The sequence below is a fragment of the Chinchilla lanigera genome, unplaced genomic scaffold (assembly GCF_000276665.1).
Source record: "Chinchilla lanigera isolate Chin_1 unplaced genomic scaffold, ChiLan1.0 scaffold00007, whole genome shotgun sequence".
Taxonomy (NCBI): domain Eukaryota; kingdom Metazoa; phylum Chordata; class Mammalia; order Rodentia; family Chinchillidae; genus Chinchilla; species Chinchilla lanigera.
Genome location: NW_004955408.1, coordinates 23,257,607 through 23,283,126, shown reverse-complemented (window position 1 = coordinate 23,283,126; position 25,520 = coordinate 23,257,607). Strand labels below are relative to the sequence as shown.

At 43.4% G+C, this 25,520-nt stretch overlaps 1 long non-coding RNA gene across 1 annotated transcript in view; it reads left to right on the top strand.

Annotated features, from left to right (window-relative positions):
- The first annotated feature begins 7,124 nt into the window (after nt 1-7,124).
- The window catches only part of LOC102016566, a 22,535-nt gene continuing 4,139 nt past the window's right edge, over nt 7,125-25,520 (top strand). The window contains exons 1-3 of the long non-coding RNA XR_259704.1: nt 7,125-7,337; nt 20,948-21,145; nt 24,774-24,886. This is a non-coding gene — a long non-coding RNA (uncharacterized LOC102016566). The remainder of the gene's footprint in view (nt 7,338-20,947; nt 21,146-24,773; nt 24,887-25,520) is intronic.

The following is a 25,520-nucleotide window of genomic DNA, read 5'->3' as shown; positions in this document are numbered from 1 at the left end:
AAAAAAAAAAAGAAATATGTATTAGAAAGGTTTAGGAGAAGAAGACTTTCCTCTCAGTCACACAGAGATCTCAACGGGCTTTGGAACAATTATTCTGGAATCACACGTACCAAGAGCTAAATTTGACTGTAAAATGAATATTATTTCTGTTTAGTTTGGGAGACCTGAAAATACCAACCCAGAACCTAGGATCTGTATGCCACCCTCAATCTACTCCACGAACTCTGGGTTCAGCATTCTTCTCACCAGTATGTACAGAGTCTAGGGAGCAAGCCCAGGGTCAAAAGATGGGAGAGGACACTCAATTTGGCTAAAGTTACAATAGGAAATATCCCCCGCTTAGAGAAACAGTATTTATTCCAGCCACCCACACTTCTGATGGATTTTTCCTGTCTAACTACACGCTCAACAATGAGGATGAATGAGTCTCACCACTCATCCAGGAGGGAGTGTATGTGGTGGTCAGATCCATAAGCTCTGCATTCAGATAATTTTGTTTCCAAATCTCTCCAGACTAGATGCGATTGCCATGAGTCAAGAAAGCTTGCCTGTCTTGTGCACCACAAAACCCCCAATGCCTAGAATAGAGCCTGGCACACCGAGAGCATTAAATATTTTATGAAAAAACCAATGACTTTATATTTTGCTGCTTCTTTAACCTTGGATAGGTTACTTTGTCTCTTTGAGTCTCAGTCCTCTTCTCTAAAAAATGGGACAAAAGCATACTAACCAGACAGAGTAGTGATGAGGAAATGGGAAAGTCCATCTAAGGTGCCTGCTCTGTGCTTAGTGTGGAATCAACCTGCAACAATGATAACTAACATCTAAGTAGCAGTTCACATGTGTGTGTGTGTGTGTGTGTGTGTGTGTGTGTGTGTGTGTGTGTGTACATATAATCTTGGATGTTCCTTCTAGGAGGACACTTCCACTATAATCGTATTTATATGGTTGAGGAAATCCAGGCATGGAGAGCTTCATTGACACATCCCAATTTGTCTTGCTGCTGAATGGTGAGGGGCGTAGGTTTTTAAACCTAGGCAGTTAAACCCTATGGCTTGGGCTGGGGATTTAGCTCAGCCACACAGCGCCTGCCTAGCAAGCACGAAGTTGTGAGCTTGATTTCTGGTACCGGAAAAAACAAAACAAAACAAAACAAACAAACCAATGGCTTTCAGACATTGCCTGTGTAGAGTTCTTCCAGACCTTATATTCTGCATATGAAAATGCATTGTTCTGGGTTGCTCTGGGTAAATCTCCTGTTATCTTTTTCTATATCTGACAGTCACTTCAAACCAATTTAACAACAGATATCCAAGAGTTGATGAGCCATTTTTCCCCAGCACCCCATGAGCAGTTTCAGAGTGTCTGACTTGCTGCCCTATGCAAAGAGGGTGGGTTCAAGGAAGTGACAGTCTACATGGAGGGCTCTCAGCCTTCAACATCCATCGGTAGCATCCAGTCCACTGTCAAATACAGACACCAGTGCTCATCCTGGTCCAGTCCCCCAAACAGGGAAGATGAGGACTCATGCAAGTCTGGGATGTGACTCTAAGACTGGCATCTTTGTCTTTACATATAGTTGACATCTCATAATGTACATATTTGGGGTATATTGTGATGTTTTGATGCATGGGTACATTGTGTAATAATAAAACCAGGCTAATGGGCGTGTCCATCTCTTTCAACACTGATAATTTCTTTTGGCTGAAGGCATCCAAAAATATCTCTTCTAGCTATTTGGAAATATACACTAAGTTATTGTGAACTCTAGGTATCCTACTGTGCAAAATTACACCAGAGCTTATTCCTCTTATCTAATTGTACTTTGTTGATCGATCTTTCCTCATCATTCCCCTTCTCTGCCACTCCCCCAGGCTCCAGTGACCACCATTCCACTCTCAACTTCTACCAGATGAGGTTTTGAAGCTGCCACATGAGTGAGAGCTCATGGTGTTTGTCTTTCTGTGCATGACTTATCTCACTTACCGTAATGTCCTCTACGTTCACTCATGCTGCTACAATGACAGGATCTCATTCTTCATCGTGGATGATTGGAACCTGCATCTTTAATAAGCATCCTGGGTTATTCTGCTGCAAGCATTCCTTCCACTTTTAGAGATTTAAAAGCAAAAATCCAAATCATCAAAACACCATTAAAACACAAACACAAAGTCCTCCCAAATAGGCGCCATAGCCTACTGTTACCTGTCTCCTAGAAGTACAAAGGAGAGCAGGACTGTCTGCTTTCCTAAAGATGTCAGTGTGCTAAGTCCCCACCCGCAGGACTCCCCATTCCTCCTGCCCTCAGGCACCATCCTGTGGCTTGTCCTCCAAGAAGAGTGCTGAGTCGGCTTCAAGGCAGCCACCCAACCCTGCAGAGGACATTAAGCCCAGAAAAAGCAAAGGAGTAGAAAATTTGAGTTCCTCCTGTTTTCTCCGCATCTCCACCTCTGTTTGCTTCCACTGGAAGAAAGAAAATTGCCAAGTAATTGCTCTTTGACAACCCCTGCTGGTCCTCAGCCATTTCTTTCTTGCTGAGATTATAATTAGGGATCAGTACATTTAAATAGAAAATCCATGAGCAGTACAGAGACTTCATTTTTCAAATGCTGCTTCTTGCACCCTGTAAATGGCACTCACATTTGATTTGGGGTACAGGCGGACCAGGGGAGGTTCCCAAGTCAGGTGGGGCCAGGGAGCAGAGGGTACAGCCCCTGGGCTCTCTAAAGGGTGCAGGAGTGACAGCAACTTGAATAAGATTTTATCATGTGCTATAGCCTGGGTGGGGGACTTTCTATCCCTGGTCTTATTTCATCTAATCTGGCAGGAGGACATTAGTTTTATTCCTACTTTATAGTTGAGAAAGTTTAGTCCCAGAGCGACAGTAACATGGCTAAGACCTGATAGTTTGTGAGTGACAAGGCAGGGACTTAAAGCACCATACAGCTGAGTTTTAACCTGGTCTGTTAACCTATTTTACTGCTTTTCTAATGAAGTAGAAGTCAAGATTCCAGACCTGAGAAAATTCCAGGTGTGTGCCTCTTCTTCCACCAAAATCTGGAGTCACAACCTGACCTGGGCTTGTTTTCTCCCTTATGACTCCAAGGTCCATAGGTCAAGGTGAGGTTCCTGACAGGATTTGGGGAGAAGAACAGAATCCTACCCTTCTTTAGTAGTTTTTTCCCGGGCCAGTGATGCTGCCTCCGATTATAGTATGGACTGACTGTGTTAGTCAGATTTCTGTTGCTGTGACAAAACATCTGAGACAAATGAACTTATAAGGAGGAAAAGTTATTTTGGTTCATGATTTTAGAGGTTTCAGTTCATAGTAGTGTGGCCCTGGTGCTTTTGAGCCTGTGGTTGTGAAGGACCACCTAGATGACTCTCCTTGAAAGAAGAGCAATTATCACCATTTTGGCTAAACCTGGCCCTATTTCCATGTACTGATATGTATAGAGCTGGCCAGGGCTTTTCCTTATCCCTTTCATTGGCTTTAAGCAAAGCAAATCGGTCTAGCCAAGGTGCTGATGTGTAGTCTTTGAAGCAAGGTGACAGATCAGCGTTACCCCGCCGCATAGCTCCGAAAAAACATGTGTGAGCTGGGTGAGAGGGAGAGATATGCTCCATGCTACCAGCTGGGATCAAACCTCGAGATAAGAGGCTATTCCCAGGGCATAAAAATTACACATCAGAGCTGAAGCACTGATCCCCAAAACATTAGACACTACCTCAAATTGTGTTATATAGATTACTGATCCCAAAAACATTAGACACTACCTCAAATTGTGTTATATAGATTACTCCTTTTGCATATCATCCTCTCCATATATTGCAGAGGTGATTTCAGATCACTTACCTAGCCCAGCTCACAGCACTCATATACTTCCCACCACCCTCACAGTCACTCCTCCTCGAGCCACTCCTTTCTTCATAAATAAATAAAATCTGGGCTTGGCCCTGGCTCGAGGCCTTTGTTTCAGTTAGCCATCACCCTAGCTGGACTGGGCTCCCTGCAAGTACAAATATGCCTTAGCATCTTTATTCTTACCATGGGTTGTACTGGAAGTGGTAGATTGCAAATAACTTGTTAGCATTCCAATAATGTTTCCATAGGATTAGAAATATAAACTTCTTGGAACGGGACGAGGACTGGGAAATGCTGTCTATAGTGGCGGCAGAGAACCTGATAGTGAGAGTAAGTGGTACAGAAGGCTGTTCGCTTTATGGTAGCCAGGAAGGAGAGACAGAGAGAGGGAGAGAGAGACAGACAGACAGACAGAGAGAGACAGAGAAACAGAAAAAGACAGATGGAGACAGAGAATACGAGAGAGGAAAGGTAAGCAACCAAGGTCTCAAGATCCCCTTCCGGGGTGCACCCCAGTGAGCTAACTGCCTTCCAGCAGGTCTTGCTTTTTAAAGGTTCCACCACCTTTCAAGAGAGCCATAGGCTGAGAACCAACTCTTCAGCACATGAGCCTTTAGGGGGCGCTGAAGATCTAAATCATTCTGCAGACTTCGTAAGTGAGGACGAAAGTGCTATTCCCCTGCTCCCCCATTTCTGGCTAGGAATAAGTTGTTTTTACAAAAGGTTGACAACAATGCAGGCTGGGGTCTCACTGCAGGGAGCAGCCTTTCCACACAGAAAACTGGACATCAGTGGGTGGTGGGAGAATGCAAGCTAACGTTTCTTGGTCACCTAATGTTTTCACTACAGTGGAAGAGCTCTGGAGGCTCGCTTTTAGCAGTAACTTTAATTTTCTGCCTTTCTAAGCATCACCTGAAGAGAGAGGGTGTTGTGTGATCCTCACTTGGTGGAGACGCTGTGAGGACCCACACAGATCACGAGTGCAAAACACTGACACAGTACAGTGTGTATAGATATGGGTTGTGAGTGGTGACCAAAACAATCTTCTTACTTAATAGTATGCTAATATTATTAATAATGCTTAGTGTAATACTAGTATCCCCATTTTACAGATGGGAAGACTGAGTCTCAGACTTTCAGATGCACATTTTATAAATGGCAGATACAGATTTCAGTTGGGCTCTGGATTAGTCCAAGCCCATAACTTCATTCTGACATCATCTTAATCTCTGTCTGGAACAACACACAATCAGATAATATGATGTCTTTTTAGTGCATAGGGATCCAGGGAGCAGAGGGATGAGAGACACCCTAGACAGATCACTGTATTACTGGGCTCTCTAGGATAAGCTTCATGGTCTTGGCTAGTGTGCCTCTCAACCATCCTACACCCCAGAAAGATGCAGGAGGTTCAGTCTGGGACCAAAACCTAGTGAGTTGATGCCAGTTCTGATGGTACCTGCCCTAGACGTCATGCACCTGCTGCCGCAGACCATTCACTTAGGGATAGACAAAGAAAAACACCACAAAAATAAGGCATGATGAGATGTTAGACTTGTGCCCCTCTGTGCACACTGAATTTGTCATTTTAAAAGCTATTCAGAAACAAGTATTTTTTCTCCTTTCCCTTTTGATGTTTGGATTCTCTCCCCTCTGGTTTATCTCTTTGCTAACTGCTAACTCTGTCTGTCTCTCTTTCTTTGTCTGTCTGTGTGTATACCTCTGTCTCTAATTTTCTGTATCTATATCTTTCTATCACTGCTGTCTCACTCTGTCTCTATCTCTTTTTGTCTCTGTAATGGCTAATGTCTAGATGTTCCCTCAAAGACTTATGCAGTCATAGGTTGGGATTCTTTCAGAGGTAGCTGGATCTAAAGTATGTAATTGATTTATAGTGCAATGCTAGGATTAAAGATGCTGGGATTAAGGGTGGATGATACTAAATCAGTCAACTAATTGGCTGGGCACCGTCCTCATCCCGGTAGCCTGGATATACTATAAGGGACAGAAAGAGGTTTGCTTCGTCCCTTGTTGCTTTGCTAACTTACACCCACCATGAACTGTTTCTCCTCTGTGTTGCCCTTCTGCCGTGTACTGCCCCGCTTTACAGCCAGCCAGTGATGGACTGAAACCTCTACAAACTCTGAGCTGAATAAATCTTTCCTACCGTAACTTGCGGGTATTGGGAATTTGGTCTCAGTAACAAGAAAAGTAACAGTCTCCATGTGCATCTCTGCCTCTCTGTCTCTGTCTCTTTCTGTCTTGCTTGGCCTTCCTCTGTCCCTCTGTCTTTCTCTTTTTCTGACTTGGGAATATCTCAGCAAGTTCACCCTGGGATCAGGGGGACCCTTCTGACATTCGCTTCCCCACACCTCCACTCTGAGCTCAGCAAGCGGCCACTGACTGCCTGGCCCCAGTACCAGCTCAGCACCTCAGTGAGGGCAGCCCCATTATGTATCACTGTAATTTTCCTGGCCTCAGGAACTCACAGCTAAGCCTCTCTCTTCGTGTGCCTAAATGTAAATAAACACTGTCCCCAGCAGGGAAGAGCAGGATCATAAATTGGCTGTTTCTGCAGAGCAAAACTTCTTAACCAGAAAGATGCACATGCTCTGTCATCCTACCTAGCGGGGAGAGAGAGATGAATGGGGACAGAGGACTGACCAGGAGAGTAGGGACAAGAGAAAGAACAAGCAGAAGCAAGGAGAGAGAGGGCAATGGATAGAGAGGAGAGGCTGCAGAAAGGCCCACCAGAGCCACCCCTATCTCTCATACCACAAGGAAAGAATTGTACTCTAGGGTTCCCATTTCACAGATTGATAAACTGAAGCCCCTGAAAACTCAATGCCAATACAAGGAGAGGGCAGTGGTGTGGTAAGGGCAGGGAGACAAGGAGCTTTGAGCTCCCTTTACCTGCCAAACTGTAAAACCACAGTTCTTTTCATCTTCCTCTCTACTCAGTAACTGACCCATCTCTGTGGCCCACCTGCTGTGCCACTAGTTCGCGCTTGTCTGGCACGTGCATTTGGAGCATCTGCAGTGCATCTCCAGGGAGTGAGCACTGTTACTGAGCTCTTGTTTTCAGTTTGAGGGTGTATCTTATGAACAACACCCCAGCCCGTGCTGACAAAGGGGGAATGACTCTATAGTTACACAGCAGGAAATGAGCAGATAGGATCTAGACAGGGCAAAGGTGTGAATTCATGTTCAAGAGACGCTTTGTATCATCTTCCCAGGCTCTCACTAAGAGGGACTGATGAGCACCCAGGTGAGAGTCGCCGCGGCCCCAGGTACCTGTTCCCGTGGCCCTCCTGGCACAACCCACAGTGCAGGAGCTCAGCGAAGACTCACTGGGGTCTCTAATGCCCAGGCCAGCTAAGGACCCACAGGCTAATGGGCTTTCAGCTTTGCCACCCCCAGGGAAAAGCCACATACTTTTCTAAAGACGCACTCTTCTAGAACGGACCTGGAGGTGAGGAGAAGGAGAGGAGGAGGGAAAGACAGCAATGTGCCAGGTCATAACAGGGCCATGGGAGCAGCTCACATTTCTTGGGTTTGCAGGTGACCTGCGTGGATAAACCTTGTTAGCCCCAAGCCTTACTGTGCAGGCATCTTTCTGAGACATTCAGTGCTCTCTCTTCGAGCAGGAACATTGTCAGAATCAAAACCAAGTAGCTTGTGCCAGAAATGACAACAAATAAATAAGTAAAAGGAGTCAGGCAGTTACAGCATGGAGTCTCAAGGCAGATTTCTTGGTAACAGTAACCATCACAAAAGTCTCTGCTGGAACCACAACCTTGCATAAGGGCCATTGCAATCCTGTAAAAAAAAAAATACTTCTGCAGGGACATCTTCCCAGCAGCAGTCCAGATTCAAGCAGGGACTGCCACTACCCTTGTTATTAATCTTTATGCCAAAGATTATTGTTTAAAAGTCTCTTCTGTAACCCTTCTCATTTTTGTCCTTATAAGCAGAAGTCCTCTGGCCTCGACCTCCTTAAATATGCTCGTATCTACTATAATATGCCTATTTGCATTGTAGCCCTCTGACTTTCTCAAATAATTATCCTTATTTGAGAATCTCTCTGCACTATTGACTCTCTCTGTACTGTTGATAGCATCTTTGCTGTGCTGAGCTTAAGGAAGGGTAGTGACCAGGACTGTGATCTCAGATGACCCTCACTTGTATCTACCCAGGACACATGTTGGGAGATTTTCCTTTCTAATAACCACTCTGCTAAGAATATGTGTTTGTCTTGTTCCCTTTTCTCTTAACAGGCAGGCGTAGGTGTCCGTCTAATCTGTGGTCCAGGAAAAGTGTCTCTGTTGACCTCATGACCGTCTGGTTTTCTCTTCTTCCTGTGGTTTCTCTGTGCAGTGCTTTGTGTCACTCTCTTGCCTAGGACTGTTCCATGCTCACCTGCCGCCCTGAGATTCAGGGCAGAGAGAAGTGCTCTCCTTCCTCAGATAGGAGCTGGGACTCATGGGGTGTTGAACAGGCCCCTCTGGTCAGCAGAATGGCTGTGTGGCAGCTTCTCAGTGACTGAGGATGGAAGCGGTGGGCGGAGCCAACCCGCTGGCAGTGCTCACCATCAGAGCTGTGGCTGCTTTTCAGCTCCTAGGCTTTCCCGTGGTTCTCTCTCTTCCATCCTTTCCCATGAATTTGAACAGTAAGCAGGATGGGCAGGCTGCAGGTGGACCACAAGGACAGGGACACATCCTCTCCACCTGAGAAATGAATGGGAACAAAAGCTCCCCACTCAGATTCTTCCTGAGGTTTCATCTCCCCCATCTCCAGGGAGCCATGGGACTTACTCTTGTGGATTCAGGAGTTCCTTTCACCTCTGCCACCATGATGCTCTATGGAGGGGGTCCCTATTTCAGTTCTCTGCCTAGACTGAGCCGATTTGAGGGATAAGCAGAACGCTGTGTTGTGTGAGCAGTAGTCCTCACCACCATCCCTCATGGCCCTAGCTGGGGACAGGGTGCTGTGAGGTATGGTGGACAGGCTGAACTGCGCCGTGGGTTCCCTTGCTTTCTCTCTCCAAAGGCTACAGCTCCTGGAGGACAGTTTAAAAGCCCCAGAGACAAGTTGTGTTACCAAATATTAACAGCCTCAGTTTCCCTTCCCACTCCCTACCTGTGAACATGAGTACACTTGCACACATACATGCACACACACACACATCCTTTCTATGCCTCTCCAGAGAACAGAGAAAAAGGACATGCTCTTCCCAAGCCACCATATAGATGTGGGGATTTCCCTTGAAGTCAGGACTGTATTTTCTCAGTAACTCCTTTTGGGTCAAACAGTAGAAGGCCTTATGCTCCAAAACAAAACAGAATTGCCTGTGACTCATATCTAACCCTGCCTTTTGAGAAATCTATTTCCTGGGGTTGGGGACTGGGGGTGGAGCGAAACTGGGGCCAGGGAGTGTGTGTGTGTGTGTGTTTTCCTCAGGCAGCCTCACAGTAAAACAGCAGCTTTTTGGTTGATGAGCCTTGGAAGGGTGAGCCTTCCTAGAACCAGAACTTTCTGGCTTTGCAGAAAACCAGTTTCCAATGCATTCACGCCCCCCACCCCTTACTGGGTAGTCAATCATCTGGCATGATTTTCAATTTTGTTTTTAAAGGAAAAGAAAAAGAAGGGAAAGACAGAACTGCATGAAAACAGAAAGTAAGTGAGCCGTGTGATGCTAAGTCTGCTGCGTGCATGCAGGAAAAGGCAGGCAGGCCTGTAAGGCCCACTGGACCAGGCCCCCATAGCTTCGCCTGACCTCTGCTTCTTTCCTGCTGTGTTCCTTTGTCACCCTTGGTTCGTAAGCCTTAGAGAGATGCCGGTGGTCCCTTCTGCAGACTGCACTTGCTGAGGAATGCAGCTCTGCCTCCTTGGCAGCTCTGCTCTCCCACCCTGGATTCTGGGTGTACAAGAGGTGGAGTTGTTTCAGCTTTTGGCTTGCATATTGTTATTATCACAAAAGGGAAATATCAATTTGGATATAAACAAAATGGGGAACTGAGACTCACCATGTGACCCTTGCCGTTTTCTCACACTGTTAGAGCACTGACACTTTCTTATGCTACCAATGAACTTGGAGGCAACTGTATCATTATTTATTTAAAGTAAGAAAATAAAAGGAAATAATGTTTCCTAACACTGTTTCCTAATAATGTTACCTATTGCATGCCAGGAATTTTACTGAACTGCCTTATTTAATCTTCCTTCCCCAAACCCATATGTACTTGTGTCCCCATTTCATGGTAGGGAAACTGAGGCTAAGAGATGAGAAATGATTTGTCCAGTGTCTTAGATACATAGCTAAATGCTAGAAAAAGCAATAAAAATCTGGTCTGCCAGACTTCTTAAATTTTCCATGTTTTCACTCCTGTCATCTGCACCCCATCCCTGTCCTGCTTACTCTGCTCTTCTCCGTTACTTCAGCCCCCAGTACCTCCCCACATTGGGACTTTCTGTCTCTCTTTGCTTGCCCGGTTCTTTCCTTACCATTTGGATCTCATCACAAATGGAAATTTAAGATGTCCTGACTCTTTCTTTTAAAATAGTATGCTCTGGGACATAACTTAGTTTAATTTACTTTGTAGTATTTCTCACTTACCCACTCGTTCACTCACTCACTCACTTACTCTCTCACTCACTATCTTGCTTATTTTCTTTGTCTACATCATCACTAGAATTGATGGTTAGTGAGAGCAGCGGCCTTGCTTTTCTCATTCTTCTCTGTATCCAGAGAGCCTGCCAAAATACAAGCTTACACTCTGAAGATATTCAGAATATGTGGATGGATGGGGGATGGATGGATGGATGAATGGGGTAGATGAGTGTGTGTGTGTCTGTGTGAGGACAGGTGGACAGTTAGTATTCATTATATATTAGGTTGTACTTGGGATACAGAGATGAAGAAAATGTTGTCTCAGGCCAGAGTTCACTCTGAAGTGATATGCAGAAGAACTGCTCATAGTCAAGTAGATTCATTCATCTGAGAGAAGATAGAGGCATAGTGGGGTATGAAATAGGAAGGGATTCATTGCTGCTGGTGAAACACAATCAGGAAATGCTCTGTAGGGGAGATGGCACTGTGAACCATGTACAAATGGTGATTAGTCAAATGATCAGTGAATTTAAATCCTTCCCTGCATCCCAGAAAGAGGCAAGGGGACTGACATAGCCTTTCATAGTCTGGAAGCTATAAGCTATTTTGTGTGGTGGGGCATGGGGTATGAAAGACCTGATCTTGTTCTCTGCTGTTCCTTCAGTGCTTGGAACCCAGTTACCACGTTATCAACACTCAATAACAGTACTCAAGAACAAGCACTCAATAATTATTTGCTGAAAAAGGAACAGAAGAAAAGCCCAGTGAGATGGGAGGCTGATACAGTTGAGTAGAGTTGGGGAAGGGTAGGCTTGAGAATTTAGACACTAGGCAGAGAACAGAGGGCTAATGAGGTGCCTGATTCTGACAGTCACCTGGCTGTGTACAGGAAATGTGTTAGAGAAAATCCAGCTGAAGCAGGAATGAGAGTTTGATGACGGAGATTGTCCAAGTGAGCTATGCTGAAGACCTGTGCCATACTGGGGTGGAATACAGATTCCAGAGACTGGAAGAGGATTGGTAGGATGCCATATCTGCTTCCCTATGGATGAGGAAGGGAAGAGAAGTGACTGGAAATGGTTAAGAAGGCTCTGGTCTCTGTTAGAAGTAAGTAGATGCTAGTCACTGAGGTACCGCATGTAGAGAGGAAGAGTCACTAAGAAGTTGATACGGGTTATGTGCCAGGATCCCTCCCTTTCCTGGGCCACTCTCAAGGCCCTGAACCTAATTTCGCGTCCCGTATTTTCTTATTATTTATTTTTCCTTTTTGCCTATTTATAGAGACTATAGGTACCATCAAGCCTGGACTCTTCCCAGAAACACAGAGGGAACATCAGGGGAGAAAGGATTGTGAGTTGTATTAGGGCACAGTGAGTCCAAGATGAATGAAGATTCTGCAGGTGGGGATTTCTTCAAAGAGCACAGCTTAGTGTTTAGAGCCTAGATTTCAACTTGGACAACCTGGTCTCTCTCTCTTCCCCCCCCTCTCTCTTTCCTCAGTAAAATAGCATGTTAATAGACCCCTCACCAGATTGTTGTAAAAATCAGAAAAGATAATGTAAGTAAAACTGCTTAGAACAGTGCTTAGCACACGGTAGATCCCCCAAATACGCTACATGTTAGCTCTCGGTAGCCTGTGTGGAGGTGAAGATCTGGAGTCATTGGACAAAGTGTGACCTTGGAGGGAGTTGGACTGCACCAGAAGAGTGAGTAAGGGCATGATATAAAGGCCAAGGATAGAAATCTGATTTTATCAGGATGAGAAGCAGAAGAGGAATCAGCAACAGAGGCTGACAAGGATCAGCCGAAGGGATTTGGGGAAGAGAAAATGTCAAGCAGATACTTAGTCATTAGGGTCCCCTGATGCTGAAAGTCTAGTGACAATGAGCCCATGAGAAGCTGCTGGTGTGGGCCCTGGCAGAGTCACAGTGACCTTGTCAGAAGACTTTTAGCAGAGTTGGGTTGTAGTCTACAGACCGCAAGCATGGGTTGTTGTGTAGGGACTCTGGCCACGGCCAGAAGACATGAGGCAGGATTAGAGGAGAACAGAGGAAGAGGGAGGGCTTTGGGGGTTGGCTTGCTTTGCTGTTGGATCGCATGGTTCATCTGTTCAAGATTCACAGGCTTTCAAGGTTGTGAAAAAGTTTGTGTAGAAGGCTGGAAGTTTTGAGGAATAATTTCAATAATTGATGGAAAAAAATGTGAGTGTCCTAGAACAATTAGAGGGGAGGATCAAGAGACAGGGGAAAGGGTCAGCCCTGAGCAGTTCTCTACGTGTGGAAAGAAGAGGTGAGGGGGAAGGTTTTTAAAAAAGTTTGTAGGTGGGAGGACAGGAAGTAGGGGAGCTATGCCTGAGAGCCTCAGTCTGTTTTGGTAAAATAGGACACTAGATCATCCGTGGAAATAAATAAGTATATGGCCTCTCCTTAACTGTGGGACTTTTAGGAGAAATTGTAATTAAGAGACTTAGAATCTCAAGGGTAGAAAATCAGGTTTGGAAGAACCAAAGTTGAAGGTAAAGTTACAAATATCCTCACATCCACACATTAACTAAGACAAAGCGATGAGCACAGTATACCAAGTAAGGACAACCTCAGAGACAGAGAGTGCGTGTTTAATGCCACACAGTTCATTATCATGTGCGATCCTTGTCATCAACTTCAAGCATTTCAGGATCTTCCCACTAGGTAGCATAATTGATATGTCTACATTTTTAAAAAATTGTAAATCATTTTGAAACAAAACAATTGAAGGAATTTTACTATGAAAACTAATAGGTTTGCCACATTTGTTCTACCATTACTATTTTGCTAAACTTTTTTGTTGAAATAAGCTTTTCATTTTAAAATGGATTTATAGAAAAGTTGTAAAGAGTACTGTGTTCTCATGCATTCCACATGCAGTTTACCTTATTATTAGCATCTGATGTCAGTGTGGTACATTTATAACAATTAATTAGCTAATGTGGTTGGATTGTTATTAGCTAAAATCCATAATTTACTCAGACTTCTTTTGTTTTCACATAATATTTTTTCTGTTCCAGGATCCCATTCAGGATGCCACATTTCATTTAATTATCATGTTTCATTTGGCTCTTCTTGGCTGTGACAGTTTCTCACTTTCCTTGTTTTTTGATGTCCTTGGCAGATGAGAAGTACTTACAATGTTTCTTGCAGAATTTGTCCTAACTGGGATTTGTGTGATGATTTTCTCATGATTAAATTGGGCCTGTGGGTTTGTGAGAGAAAGACCACAGAGGCAAAGGTCCATTCTCATTTTGTGGTGTCAAGGATACATACTTCCTTGGTATTGATGTTGACCTTTTTCACCTGGTTGAATGTGTGCCAGATTTATTCATTGTAAGTTACTCTATTTCCTTCCTTCCTACTCATACTGTCTTGAAAGAAGTTACTATGCTCACATAGTAACTTAACTTCTGAAGATGGAGAAAGAGTGAAGAGTTATGCTCTACCACCTCCTATTCCAAACATTCAAGTGAGGATTACACTCTACCTCCTCAAGGTCCTGTCCCAAACATCATTTCTACTCAACCCAGAAGGCAACCGTGGTTTGGATCTTTTCACAAGGTTAACTTTGACTTTGAAACCTGCTGTGACTTTGTGTCCCTTCCAGCTAAGACCAGTCTCCCAGGGGTCCCAGGATGTCTGGGTTTTTGTTTCGTAGTATTAGGGCAGTACAGCCCAGAATTGTACTTCCTTCCCCGAAGACATATTGATTCTGGTGAGTATGGTGTTTTCCATTTAAACTACCTTTAGCAATAAAAATATTACCTCCACCAGCAGCCGCCCAGCTGGCTTTGTCTGCAGAAGCCACATGTTATAACTGGCAGCATGGTCTGGAGAAGAGGGGCCTTTAATGTGCAGTTCTACATTGCCTCTTTTGAGCTCACCCAGGAAGATAACTGCTATTTCATTTTATGTTATTAAGTTAACAGGTCCATTTTCCCCTCTCCTTAAAGGGCCCCTTATATCTCCCTAGTTGACAGAATAAATTATTTGGGTGCCAGGGACTCTATCAGGCACTTGATATAGATTAATTATCTCTAATTTGAAAACTCCAAATCCATAAAATTCTAAAATATGAAAACTTTTGAACATCAGTATAACACCACAATTAGCAAATTACATACCAGACCTTATGCGATGGGTCACAGTCAGAACAGAGGTATAATAAACATGTTGTCCATAAGGTATATATATGTACAAGTTACATATGAAACATCATTAAATCTTATATTTAAACTTGAGTTTCATCCCCAAGCTGTCTCATGATGAATATGCAAATATTCCAAAGTATTAAAAAACCTAAATTTGCAATTACTTCTTGTCCCAAGCATTCCAGATAAAGGATACTGAACCTGTTCAAAAAGAATTTGTTTCCCCCATTCTTCTCTTTGACAACCTGGCCCACCAGCCGTTCTGTCCTAGGACAACAAACTGTAAACAAATGACACAAAGGAAGGTGTGGACTCCGCTGGAACACTAGGAGCACCTGTCTCTGTATCGCCTGCTCCCAAGGTGGGATCTGCCATGTGATACCTGCACCCGGCTCTCTGAGGTCCCATGGGAGCTACCTCGTTTCTACATTCCAGCCTGTCCAGATTTCTATGCACGGTGTGAGCCCCAGTCCCCAAAGCTGTTCAGCATGTTCTATTTTTTGTGGAGTAGAGAATCTGTTTTGGTTGCTATAACCAAGCACCTGGTCTGATCTCTAGAAATTATTGCCCCAGTTTACAGCTAAAGAAGCTAAACTCTAAGTTAGAGTTTTTGAGCAAAAAATCTCTCCCAGAGAACTCAGATATTGAGGAATATTTGGCACAGGATAGGCTGGGCTGGATTTGAAGTCCTAGAGTCCCAAAACGATGACGTTTCTCCAGTTTGGTTTCCTCACTGAGGCCTGTATACCAGTTTATTTCCTGAGTTGTGCATTACATGTGGTCAAATACAGATCAGGAGAGATGGTAGCTTATACTGAGTAGAGGTGCAGTGGCAGTGGTGCACAAAGCAACTTGAGTTAAAACTCATATGAAGAAAGACACGTGCTTTACAAGCCTCAATTTGCATACATGCCACACAAACATACATTGTTGCATGCAAGAAAAATACAGGTTTATCTAATTCATGACGGCATGTGATTTGTTGTTCAGAAAAAAGAAAGATTTTTTGAAGCTAAAAAGGAAATTGAATTATAGTACTATAGAATGGCTGGTGCGTCTGTACTCCAAGCACTTGGGAGACTGAGGCAGGAGGATTGCTGTGAGTTTGAGGCCAGCCTGTGCTACAAACTGAGTTCAAGGCCAACCTAAACTGCATAGCAAAATCCTATCTCAAAAAGACAAAAAATATAGTATAGTAAATAAATAGAAGAACTGTGGTTAATTTTAGGAAAGATAAAAATGACGATAGTGTTATAGGCAGCTGAGTTAGATAGAAATATTATAGGCAGTCAGACAGGGCCAGGCCCTCACAGGAGCCAAGGAAGACAAGATACCTTATGAATGGAGACCTGTTGCTGTGGGCCAGACCTCAAGACAAAAGACTAAACAAATGCACCCACATACCTCTGTAGGGATGGACATCAGGGATTGATATTCTAAACAGGTAGCAAACTTCTTGAAGAAGCCAGGAAGAGTCACTAGCCCAACCCTCTACAGGAGAAACTCCTGTTTTGTATTCATACCCGCTTGTTACATGACTCACTTCCCCATTTGATCCCAGTTTACTCAATTTTACCTGAACAATTATATTTGTAATCTTATTGGCTGACCATAGTTTTGTCCCACCTCATGCCCACCTTGCAGTTTCCCATTTTCCCTTATCTTGGACCCGCCTCACCTCAGGGTTTTCCTCTATAAAGTCTCTGGGAAGGGCAAGGTCCTTGGCAATCCACTTGGGGCCCCTTCTGTCTCTTTGTTGGACAGGAGCTTTCTTTTCCTCAATAAATATATTCTGCTCTTAACCTCCATTGTTCCTAAAATTCATTCTTCAATTTTATCTTTGTCCCAGATATTGTTCAGGTTGGGAGTTTCTATTTTCCTGTATCAACAGTGACATACGAGAATCTGAAATAGGAGTGAGTATCCAGCAGAGTGGGAAGAACTCCTGAGGACGATGTCTCAGGAGTGTCCCAGATATGTCAATGCAATGGACACATTTTGGTACCAATTCAGGCTTCTTCTTGCTCTTGGCCACTCACTTTTTATCTGCAAGTATGTGCAACACCAGGCCTGGGCAAGAGAGAGGGGTTTCCTTTGCTTAGTATCTTAACAAGCAGAAGTAAACTGAGGTTTTTCTAATTATTTGGAGGGAAGTTCTGGCAAGCTCATGAAATAGAAAATGAAGAGTTCTGGTTGGTAGTAAACCAAAGGCATGAATGAAAATGTGTTTTCACATGTAGTCTGCTCATTTAGCATTGGAGCAGCTCAGAGCAGAGTCACCTCTTGTCTACTCACTGATTACTTCTGCTCACGGTTTTCTTCTATCATTCATTAGAAACTTCTTATTGCTTACTTATCAGGGACCCGATGCTGTGGTGTGTACTGGGGTCCCTCGCTGGGCCAGGGCCCAGGCCCTATCCTCCAGAGTGAGACAGATAGGTAATCTGTCCTATATAGTTTTTACTGGAGCTGGTGCAGTGGTGTTGGTGAGTGTGTGGACCGAAAGAGTGGAGGAGGAAGTCTGATCTTTCTCTATGTTTTGGGGAAGTGGATGGCGAGGGTGAAAGTTGAAGATCTGGAAGCTAAGCAAGAATCTTCCTTTTTGGGGAAAATTATTTAATTGTGCCTTTGTCTCTTCATTTGTAAGGTGGGACTCACAACACCCTCACAGATTAAATTAGGTAATGCATTACAATGAAAGAGCTTAATAATATCCCATTGTATGTATATACTGTATTTTCTGTATCTATTCACCCATCAAGGGACATCTAGGTTGTTTCCAACTCTTTGGTACTGAGAACAATGTTGCCATGAACATGGATATGCATATTATTCACGTTTAGAAAAGTAAACCTTGAGGACATTATGCAAAGTGAAACAAGCCCTGTAGAGAAGCGCAAATACAGCATGATTCCACAAAAATGAAATATCAAAATAGTTAATCTCATTAGAGCAGAAAGCAGCATATTAGCTGTGGGCCTAAGTAGGGGAATGAGTTGCTGCCCAGTGGGTAGAGTTTCAGCCATGCAAGATGAGAAATAGATCTAGAGATCTGTTCTACAACAAACTATGTACAGTTAGCTACACAGTATTGTGCATTCCAAAACTTGTTAAAAGGGCTTTCGTGTTATGTGCTTTCACCAAAAGGGGGCAGGGGTTAAGCAAAAGACACTGTATGTGCTTTATATTTACATTTGTAGGAAATGTATGAAAAACATGGGAGGAAGGCTGCCTAGCAATGTTTGGCAAGTAATTTTTTCCAGGAAAGGAGGGAGAAAAATGGGACTGGAGGGTAAGATTCTGACATATCTGTGAAGTTTTATTTCTTAAGACAAAAGGAATCTGAAGTAGTAGATGTAAACTATTACCTTTGTTAAGTCAGTGTGAGGTACACATTGGTATTTATCATCTTCTACTACTGTTGAAATATTTAACAATAATAATGAAGAAGAAGACAATGCTTAGCAAAGTGTGTGGCATAGAGAAGGGCTCAAGAGTGGAAGCCAAACAACAGAAATTAAACCATAAAGTTGTGCAGACATCCAGAAACAAGACACTGTGTGCTGTGCTTCCAGAGTAGCTCATGCATCCACGAAGCTAGGGTATATGGGACCAAGAGCTGAGGTGAGGAAGAAAGCTGGGGTGAGACCATAAAGAATTCCCCTATGCTAAGGTGTATACTGCTAAAGCTAACTTTAAACCAGACAAAAATCTCATCCTTCTTTCTAGAAATCCCCAAACATTCAGCGTATGGTTGCCTCCTATTATTTTCAATGCAGACTCAAGGCCAGGCAGGTGTAAGAATTACCTGGGGAGTTTGCGAATGGAACAAAACCCAGGTCCCACAAGAGATCTGAACCAGCAGGGTCTATTTGAGACCCAAGGTCTTGTACGCTCCCCAGGTTACCATCCAGGGAGTCTCTGGCCTGGTTGCCAAGCCTGAGTTTTCCTCCCCTTACTGTGGAGAAAGTTTGCCAGGATAAGCGTTGTGGAAGCAGGGTCACTAAGCCAAATAAAATTTCCCCAGTGTTAAGAAACATTGAATTACAAAACACAGAATACAGTAAAAATTAAGGAAATTAACTCATATGGGCACCTCTTCCCATGAGAACAGTTGTTGCACTAGTTAGAAATCATTCTTAGCAGTTTTAATGGTCTCTTTAGGGCCTCAAACAGACAGTTTGTTATATTAGCTCAAATTATTGTGCCCATTTAATAACCATTCTAACTACTGTATGCAGAGGCTTACACAATCCTTGTTACATGCTAAGGATTTGCACACCAATCTCATTTAATTTCCTTCCAACAAGGCTGGTAGGATTCCATTTCTCAGTTTAGAAAACCAACTCTCAGTGAAATCTTGCTCGAGTCAAGGTCAGTGCCCAAACCGTGAGGTCCTATAGCCTATTAATCTCTATGTTGTGTTTAGTAAGATCATTGGGACATTTCTGAAATCATTTATTGTCTTGTTTTCCTGATATTTACACTGCATCCTTGGCATACATAGAATTTATTGATTTCTCTCTAGGACTTTTCCTGGGTAGGTATTAAAGCCAACTACATGGCCTGCCATCCATCATCCCAATGCAAACAGTTTAACTGTATACCAAGGGCGGCTATGATGAAAGAAATGTCAACAAATGACACACACATATACACCCTCGTGCCTAACTGGTAGGAGCTGAATGAAAACTTTCTTTGCAGATGGCAGTCGAGGGAGTTGCAGGAAAATAAACCTTTCATACCCTTGATCTAGCTAGTTGACCTCTGGCAACTGATCCTGAAGACATAATCATGTTTGTGTGCAGAAGTTTAGCTAAAAGAATGTTTGTTTCTGCAGTATAATAATGAAATTTGGAACCAATTTAAATATCCAGCCTTGGGGAATTATTGAAATAAATTCTAGTACCTGCATGCCACACGACGCTCAGCAGCCACTTGAAAAGCTGCTTTGGGATGACATTCAATCACAAGGAAAGCTGTTCACAATATGTTGCATATATGAAAACAACAATAAAAGTACCCCAAAGGGGTGTTAAATTAAATAAGCAGGAGGCCATTAGACCAAGGCTGCCTCTGTGCTTTGAGTTCCTATGTAACAAACTGTACCTTCTAACTTAAAAAGTATACAAAATAGAAGCCTAATTTAGGAGTATATTTTTGTAGTGCATAGCCAGGTTTCAGCCAATGATAAGCAGCTGAACTTCAGCCAAGCACAGGCAGCCAACTCATATACATGTCCAGCTGTAGCCAATCAAATGATTTCTGCATTTGACTTATAAAAGTTCAAGATGTTAATATATCTGAACCCCTTCTGGTTCAGAGTCCACAGATTCGCGAACCGTTTTGCTTGAAATTAATTTGTCTAAACCTTGTCTTTTAGCAGAGGTTCTAAAGAACTGGATAAATGAATAGTATTGTCTCATTTTGGCAGTGGGAAAGTTTTTGTTTTATAAAGGAAGTGTCAACATTTTATAAAAGAAGTGTTTTGCTGTTATTCTTTTTTCTCACTTGTATTTTATTTATGTTTTATAATTATTCTTTTTTATTTTTGTAGGTAGAAAAAAAATCACAACATTGTTCAACCAAAATAAAATAAGAGGAGTCAGGTGTGAGGGCGTACATCTATAATTCTAGCATTCTGGGGGGGGGGCTGAGGCAGGAGGAGTGCAAGTTCTGTTCCAGTTTGTGCAACTTAGTGACTTAGCAAGAGCCTGTCTCAAAAAAAGAAAAAGTTCAGAAAGTAAAGACTCTGAGTGATTTAATCCCCTGTATTTAAAAGAGAAGAAAAAGAAAAGAAAAAATGGAAATCTGAAGGTCACAGACAACTTGAGGGTATTTGGGTGGTGTATATGTCTGAAGCCACCTTTCTTCTCCTGCCTAACCCCTTTGGATATCTTCTGTGTCTCTGCCTTTTGACAAGATCAGCTACATTCAGGATGGTATGGCCATAGACAACTTCTGCTTTCTGACCCAGTTCAGAACTCAGGCAGTGACAGGGATTCACCTCCTTCTAAATAAAGGTGTCTGAGAGTCTTCCTGGAAATGCAGAAATCCCCTTGCCATACTCAGTTATGATCAATGATGTCATAGGAAGTTCAGTTTTCCTGCCTACTGCTGAACAATCAGAAAGCGTTTTCGACATACTCATGTTTCTGATCCTCCAACCTGTGTTGATCCTACAGATCTCCCAGTTGAGCTTTATAGAAGAGGAAATTGAAGAGCCACCAAATCTGGAAGGATTTCTACATGTTGTACAGTCAGAAAGAGAAATGAACATATACTCTTTTCCCAGGTCCCCTAGCAAGAGCACTGCAGAGACCTCATGATTCAGCCTGTTGAAGCCTAAGTGGTTCACCCATGAAGCTCATTCACTGATGGGGATTAGATTCTCTAACCCAGAGACACCATGTTGACCTACTCTCAAGGGTGACCACATTCTACAGTAGAGGAACGTGGCCAGTAGCCACTTGTGGTTGGAGATATACGAAAGGTAAGTGCAGTCCTCCTTAGAAACACATGGGAGGGGTTCATTACTTACATTTGGAGGTTCAGGGGTGTTTTCCAAAGAGAGCAATGCTCAGCATTGACAGAAATGAGAACTAGGGAACAATTTTTTATACATTCTCATACAAGTGATGGAGGATGTCTCTTCTCAATCTCCCACCAGTAGGTGATGAATCGGAGTGATTCTGTAGTCACTCTCCAGGTAACTGGAATCTAGGAGGTCCAGATCTGGTCATGGAGCTTCAGAGCCCTGGTGACCAGATAGGAGCTGGGAAGAGCCAGAAGAGATTCATGAGCTCAAGGAACTCTTCCAGTCTGAAGGAGGTGGACTAGAAAGAGAAAATGTAGGTGGGAGACTGTAGACAGAGGCAAGTAGGGCTACCAAAGAGTGGCACCTAGCGTCACTGGAACAGCAGGGGGTATGGGGCCAGTACAGCTCAGGAAAGCCCCAGGTGAGGCTCCAGAGAGTTGTGGTTGCTGCTGTGGTCTTTGTTAATTGTTCTTTCAGCCTCCTCAGCCTTCAGTGCCAGCAGAAGAAAAACTTGATGGTGAACTCTATTAGGCATGGAGGGGTACAAAGTAACAAGGACTGAAGATTTGCTTGACATTAAATATTATGGGGGAGGTGGTATATAATAATAATAAGGGCTGGAGATAAGGAGCAGAAATGCCCACAGTGGTTTGAGAGACCTATACCACCCCGTGATTTTTTTCCAAGGTAAACCATGTTCCTTTCCACCCTTCTGACACTGTCTCAATCACATTCATGTCCTGGAACCCCACATCCCAGTGAAGTATTTCCTTCCCACTGTATTTGGCATCCTCAACATGAAATAACCTGCTCTAACCAGCCAATCAAAAGCTCCCCCACCACTGTGTTCACTGTAGCTTTTTTGATCATGATAACAGGAGCTATTCCTCTCCAACATAGCCTGATTGGTGCATTTACTCACTTTATTGTTCAATCGATTTTCTCCCACTGCTCAAATGGAATATTAGTTTTTTGAATGCAAGACCTTGTCTGCGTATTCATTACTGTAATTTAGCACTTAGTTCTATGCCTGTACATAGTATGGTTTGATTTAAAAAATGCTGAACAAGTGAATGAATGAACAACTGACAAGGAATGAATGATGACAAATGGAGAAATAGAGTCCCTAAGTTTGAGCCCAACTTCAGTTCTCACCCTTGAGGTAACTATGAGTCAGTGTCCTAATGTATAGAATGAGAAATGCTGGGGTGTAGATTTGCAGAGTACCTAACATTAAAATGTAGCTATTTTATTGCACTATTGCTATGGCTTGTGTCTAGACATTCCCCCAAAGCCTCGTGTGGACATAGGGCTTTCTCAGAGAGGGCTGAATCTAGTGTGTGATGCTGGGGTTAAGGGTGTGTGATTAGTAAATGAGTCCACTGATTGGTTTGGCATAGTTCTGGCTAGGATTAAGGGTATGAGAGATATACACACCTTAGGGAAGGTAGCCTGCAAACAATACAAGGGACAGAAAGTGTCTTGTCTGCCCCTCTTGTTGCTTTTGCTATCTTGTAGACAACATGAACTCTCTTCCTCTGTGATGCCCATCTGCCAACCCACCCTGCCTTGGAGCATGCTGATTATGGACTGAAACCTCTACAAACTGTGAGGCAAATAAACCTTTCTTCCTTTAATTTTGGGTGTCAGGTATTTTGTCTCAGCAATGAGAAAAGTAACTAAGGCAACTACTGTTACAAAGAATGAGGAGGAGAACTTTGCGGTCATACCAGAAGTGGGTATTCAAAATGGCCCCAGGGAATTTGAAGAAACACACCCTTCATTAATGAGATGAAGGATGAAAGATGAAAAGGCCAGGTTTAAGGACACCTATGCCACCACAGAGAGGGGAGAAAAGCCCGATGGCACTGTTTCACTATGTCTCCCAAATTTCACATGTTAGAAACATAATCTCCAAAGTCATATGCTAATGCCAACTGGGAGATGAGACTTTGGGAAGTAAATGAGCTCTGCCACCATGAAAGGATTAATCCATTCATGAATTAATGGCTTAATAGGTAAATAATTTATTACAGGAGTGGTTTTTTATAAAAGCATCTCTCTCCCTCTAGCCAGCATTTTTTGTCTCTTCATGCCATGCCCTCTGCCATGTTACGATTCAGCAAGAAACTCTAACTAGTGGCAGCACCATGCTCTTTGATTTCCCAGTCTTCAAAACTAAGAGCTAAATAACTTCTGTTCTTTATGGATACCCATCCTCAGATAGTTTGTTACAGCAACAGGTAATGGATGAAGACACCTGAGTTTCTTGGTCTGTTTCTTTTGAAGGCAGATTTCCTGAGGTTTCCAGGAGCAATCCCCAGGCAGATATCAGAGAAAACTCCATGGCCCACCATCACTGCTCAGTCACATCTCTGTGGGCAAAGGTGCTGAGCTTGGCTTAGTTATTCCTGTCCCATGACCTATGTCAACCTCCAGCCAGAGTCTGCGGCTTTGCATCTTTCTGCTTAGGGTTCCTAGGTAGAGTAACAAGGTTGGGAATGTGGCTTCCTGTTCCTTTTCTTCCACGTGATGTAGTAACATTTTAGATGTGGCAGTTGGCCCAGGCTTGCAGAAAAGGGGAAAAGTTCAACCAAACAGAAAAGCACATTGTGGAGAAAATAGGGAAGAGAATCAAGGGCAAAGTGACAACTCATAAGAAAAATGTACACGGAGAGCTCCAAGGATAAAGAGGAAACTTTCACAGAGCAGTGAGAAGCATGAGAAAATAGAAGGCCATGGCTGGGAGACCTGGGCTTCCTCATGGGCTTCGTTATTAACTCCTGGGTGGTTTTAGACTTTCCCCTCTTTGGGCTTCAGTTTTCTCAGCACCTATTCTCTTTCGATGTCATTCATTCATTGATTCACAATGTTTCTTGAGGGTCCATGTCTTAGTTACTTTTCTCATTGGTGAGACAAAAATACCTAACACTCAAGGTTAAAGGAGGAAAGATTTGCTTAGCTCACAGTTTGTAGAGGTTTCAGTCTACAGTTGGCTGGCTCCTAGACAGAGTGGCACATGCCAGAGGGGCAACAGTTCATAGTGGTGGAAAACAGCAAAAGCAGTAAGAGAGGAGGGGAAAACAAGCCTCTTTTTGTCCCTTGTATGCAGGCTACATACCGTACATGTAGCCATAGGATGGGTGTAGTATTCATATCCTTAATCCCAGCATTAGACCATGAATCAGTCATAACTCTAGATTCAGCTGCCTCTGAAAACCCACTCCCCTTAACTGTTTGAGTCTTTGGGGGACATCCAGACACAAACAGTAACAATCCAGTTTATGGCAGGTGCTGCTGTAGATGCTGGGGATTTAACAATGATCAAAGATGTCAAACTTCGTACTGTTATATGGGCTCTTGCATGCATAGTAAATAAAATCAGGAACATACATTGTATACTAGCTTGGATAAGGACAAAAATACAGCAGTGAAGTGGAGAAGAAAGGCTTTTCTGAGGCAGGAAGAAAGCCTTCAAAGAGACGAGTGAGTGAACCAGGAGGATATTTGGCAGAGTGCTCCAGGACATCCAGTATGAAGAGCTATTCATGGGGTGAAACCTGCTCACCTCTGCTCTTTTCAGTGTCTCCAGCTGGCCTGCTGGCTGCCCCAGCCTCCTAACAGTTCTCCCAGCCTCCATGTTGGACCCTGTGGTTTTCCGTCCACACCTGGTTGCTCAGAGAGACTCTTGAAAATGTAAGTATTCACTTCCCTGCTCTAAACCTACCAAGTGCTGCACCGCAAACAGCCAAGTTCTCGCTTTGTTTCTTCACCACCCCCATGCTCATTTCCCTCTCTTTTGTTCCCCACGGGGTGGCGGGACATGCCACTGGGAATGTGCAGCTGTTGAGCACATGAGGTGTGTGTCCCCAAGGAACTGAATTCCAAGTTCTATTTATTTAAATAACTTTAGGTGACAGTAGCCAGGCTAGTGTTCATTGTATTTACAGTAGAGCCCTGGAGCCTTTTGCTTGATCCTACTAATATATGCCTGCCACCTGAGGATAGAAATGTTCTGGGCCTTAATTTCTTTTTTTTTTTTTGGTTTTTCTCCGGTACCAGGAACCGAACTCACGACCTTGCACTTGCCAGGCAGGCGCTTTGCCGCTGAGCTAAATCCCCAGCCCCTTGGGCCTTAATTTCCTTATCTTATAGTTTGTGAAATACCTCATAGGGCTGTTGTGAGATCCAGTCAGCCCTCAGTATCTCTGGAGGATCGGTCCTAGGACCCCTACAAATACCAACACCTACAGATGCTCAAGTCCTTTATATAATATGGTATATTTGCATATAATTGACACACATCCTCTTGTATTTTTTTTTTTTTTTT